The 4,142-nt window shown below is 44.0% G+C and overlaps 1 non-coding gene across 1 annotated transcript; it reads right to left on the reverse strand.

Annotated features, from left to right (window-relative positions):
• Positions 1 to 246: 246 nt before the first annotated feature.
• LOC114809818 lies at positions 247 to 384 on the reverse strand. The gene has a single exon (XR_003757593.1). It is a non-coding gene; the product is annotated as a small nucleolar RNA SNORA7 (small nucleolar RNA).
• Between the last annotated feature and the right edge of the window lie 3,758 nt (positions 385 to 4,142).

Consider the following 4,142-nt stretch of genomic DNA (forward strand, 5'->3'; position numbering starts at 1 on the left):
TCTTGGACTACTTTGTCTTGTCTTGTCTTATGCCGTCGAGTCGTTTCTGACCCACAGTGACACCATGGACATTTCTCTCCCAGAATGCCCTGATCTCCATCTGCGATTGTTCTGGTAGTGGATCCAAAGAGTTTATTTAGTAAAAATACAGAAGTGGTTTACCATTGCCACCTTCCACACAGTAAACTCGATTCTTTGCCCTCCACTCTCTCCCAAGCCGCTTCTGCCCAGCATGGATGAGTTGTGACTTGTAGCAGATTGCCTTCCACTCGCTAGCAACTGCCCAAGCTAGGAATGGAAAGGGTAGGCCTCTGCCTGACTCTCTCTCCCATAGCTGAGACTGGAAGAGTCCTGGAAACTCTCCAGGTGTGACCATGAGAGGGGCTTGGATTCCTTTAGAGTCAATCTAAATTGATCAGTCCATCAATCAATGGTATTTATGGAGCCCTTACTGTGTGCAGAACACTCTTCTAAGTGATTGGGAAAATACATATGTGAGAAGTGGTACACTTGATCTTGGCCACAGGGAGTTTACCATCTACATGGGGAAACAGATCCAGTTCAGGTTGAAGATTCTGGACTAGAAACTGGGGAAGAATGAAAGACACCCTGCCCAACAGGAGCTTACAGTCTAGATAGGGAAGCAGATAATAAAATTACTTAGGATCAATCAATTAGGAAAGTGCCAAAGAGAAGAGTAATGGGGAAGTACTCTGGGGGAAATAGACACTATCCCTGTGCTGAAGGATCCCACAGTCTAGCGAGAAAGAGTTATCATTTCTTCCAATTCAGTTCAACACTCTTCCAAAGCTACCTTTATTCTTCTCCTGCTCTAACATGCCTCAGGAACAAAACTCTTCCTAGCTCTGATTCACACCAACTCTCTTTCCAAGAGAATGCATTGCGGAGTTCTGTGAGGATGTGAGAGATATGAGAAGTTGGGACCAATTCACAAGGTTAGCCCCAGAGCTTAACTGAAATAGGAGATGATCCAGCTTGGGTCCTGGGACCTTTGCAGTAAACTCTGACAACTTGGAGAGTCCTGTGATAGGGAGGTACCCAACATCAGAGCTGTGGTGGCCGAAGTTAGCAAAATCAGAGTAGGAGCTGCACTGGACTCTGATCAGGCACTTCCAGTCCTCAAAGATTCCCCCTTTCCCTCCTGACATTTTGGCACCCTGCACCCCAATACCCTTGGCAGTGTCCATTCAACACCGGTCTGCCCTCTTGCATGGTCACAGCAAAACCGTCAGGGCCGATTGCCTTGTAAATTTTATAGGCAATAATAACAAAAAAAATAAGCCCCTATTGGGCCAAACTTCAGAACAGAATTAATTTTTATGGTCAGCCAAGCTATAAAACCCTAAAAGCCTAATGAGAAATGCTGATGCATATTTACAAAGGCAGTGCGACCAGGTACCTCAATTAGATAGTCATATAGGTTTAATTTACTTCTGGGAACTGTGAGGAGAGAGCACAGCTTAACCACTGCCAGATGGGTAGTTGGATTGGAAGGTTTGTAGGCTGAGTCAGTCTGCCAGGCAGTGGCTCTAGGATCGGTTTAATAATAATAATAATGTTAATAATAGTGGTATTTATTAAGTGTTCACTATGTGCCAAGCACTGTTCTCAGTGCTGGCCTAGGTACGAGGCAATCAGGTTGTCCCATGTGGGATTCACAGTCTTAATCCCCATTTTACAGATGAGGTAACAGAGGCACAGAGAAGTTAAGCACAAAGTCACACAGCAGACAAGTGGTGGAGCCGGGATTAGAACCCAAGATGTTCTGACTTCCAGGCCCACGCAGGTGCATGACACAGGTGAAAACTGCCTAAAATTGCATCTGATTGGATGATGGCTGTTCTTGGTTGCTCCTACCTGATCATCCTTCATTCATTTGAAGAGAGTAATTTAGAGCACGGAACCCACAATAGAAGTGAAAGTCAGGTTTCAGGGATCAAAGAGTTGAGCGACTAGTGAGTTCAGATGATATTCAGACAGAATCCTTGGGGAAGTTTGGAGAACAAGCGTTATTGGATAATTTGACAGTGAGTTACATCCACCTCATTCTGGGAGCAAAACTCTGCAATGCATTCGCTTGGACAGAGAGTTGGTGTGAATCAGAGGAAGGAAGAGTTTTGCTCCTGAGGCATGTGAGAGCAGGAGGAGAGTAAAGATAGCTTTGGAAGAGTTTTGGACTCACTTGGAAGATGTGAGCACTCTTTCCCGCTAGATTGTAGGATCCTCTGGGGCAAGGATGGTGTCTATTTCCTATATTGTAGTCTCCTAATACTCTTCTCTATGACACTTTCCTAATTGATTGATCAAAAGTAATTAATTTTAATGTCAGCTTCCCCTTCTAATAGTAATTAATGATTATGATATTCGTTAAGTGCTTACTCTGTGCCGGGGTTGTACTAAGACTTGGATTCTAGACTGTAAGCTCCTGTTGGGCAGGGAATATGTCAACCAATTCTGTTGAACTATATTCTACGAACTGCTTAGAAGCAATGTGGCTTTGTGGCAAGAGCACGGGCTTGGGAGTCAGATGTCGTGGGTTCTAATTCTGGCTCCACGGTGTCACTTTACTTTTCTGTGCCTCTGTTCCCTCATCTGTAAAATGGGGATTAGGACAGTGAGCCCCACGTGGAAAACCTGGTTATCTTGTAACTACCGCAGCGCTTAGAACAGTGCTTGGCAAATAGTAAGCGCTTAACAAATACCATCGTTTCTCCCCCTTCTGGACTCTGAGCCCATTGTGGGCAAGGGCTGTCTCTATCTGTGGCTGAGTTGTACTTTCCAAGCACTTAGTACAGTGCTTTGCACACAGAAAGTGCTCAATAAATGTGACCAAATGAATGAATGAATGAGAGTTCTGCCCACTGCAAATGCTCAACAAATGCCATTGATTGATTGATGCATATTAATTAGTTTCTGCCTACTGTCTCACCCATTAAACTAAAAGTTCCTTGACAGCAGGGTTCACATCTTTTATTTATTTTGCATGATGTTCTCCAAGCACCTAGCATAATGCTTTACATACAGTATGTGCTCATTAAACACTGTTGTTTCCAAGACTGTGATCTCAGCGTGGGTGGGAATATGTCTGTTTGTTGTTATACTGTACTCTCCCAAGCTTTTAGTTCAGTGCTTTGCAGACAGTAAGCACTCAATGAATACGATCAAATGAATGAAAGACTGATGAACTGATCCAACTGTCTGTCTGTGGCGCAAACTTTATCACACCTATGTCTGGAGTGTAGGGTTTCCATTTTTTCCAGTGATTTTTTCCATTTGTCAACCTAGTGTTCAAAGCTGTGATTTTATTAAGGGACTGAATGGCCACATTCTGCCAACAGGTGTCACCAAGTGTGAATACAAACATTTCCAGTTGCATATCTCAGGACTTGGCTAACGTGGGTAGCTGCCCCGCCCTCATGGCTGAAAATCACTCCAGGAAGCATCTTGGCATTGTGACGTTCAAGGAGCCTGGAACCATCTGGTTAAGGAATTGAAAAAGCACCAAAAAGCATTGACTTGCTTTCGAGACTTAAAAAGGTTTGAAAAATACAAGTTGGGAGTGTTTTCAGGTGGTTTATTTTGCTCTCTTTCACCGCCTTTTATTCCTGGGCAGGCTATACAGCCTCTGGCTTCCCGACTGAGGGAAGATACACTTAAGACTTCATTTTCAAAGAGTCCACAGTGAATTTTTCAACAGCTCTTGGAAGAACACGACCTCAGAGCAGGTCAATTCCAGTAGAGAGAATTTACCCTTGAGAAAACTGCAGCCGGAAGTAAAGTTGACCAGTTGTAGCTCCTTCAATGGAGATCACTGAGAGTCAGGGATGGTTTTCAGTTCCTGGAGAGTGGAAGGAGAAATAGATTTTGAAAACCTTTGATTGCACATGGACCTCTGCTGGATACAGCTTTGCTGCTGCGGCTGACGATGACAGTGATGTTTGCTTAGCCCTTACTATGTGTCAAACACTATTCTAAGAGCTGTGATAGATACAAATTAATCAGACTTTACACAGACCCTGTCCCACGTGAGACTAACGGGCTAGGAAGGAGGGGGAACAGGTATTCAATCCCATTTTACAGATGAGAAAACTGAGTCACGTTTAAGTGACTTGCCTAAAGTC

This window comes from Ornithorhynchus anatinus, chromosome 2 (genome assembly GCF_004115215.2).
Source record: "Ornithorhynchus anatinus isolate Pmale09 chromosome 2, mOrnAna1.pri.v4, whole genome shotgun sequence".
Classification (NCBI taxonomy): domain Eukaryota; kingdom Metazoa; phylum Chordata; class Mammalia; order Monotremata; family Ornithorhynchidae; genus Ornithorhynchus; species Ornithorhynchus anatinus.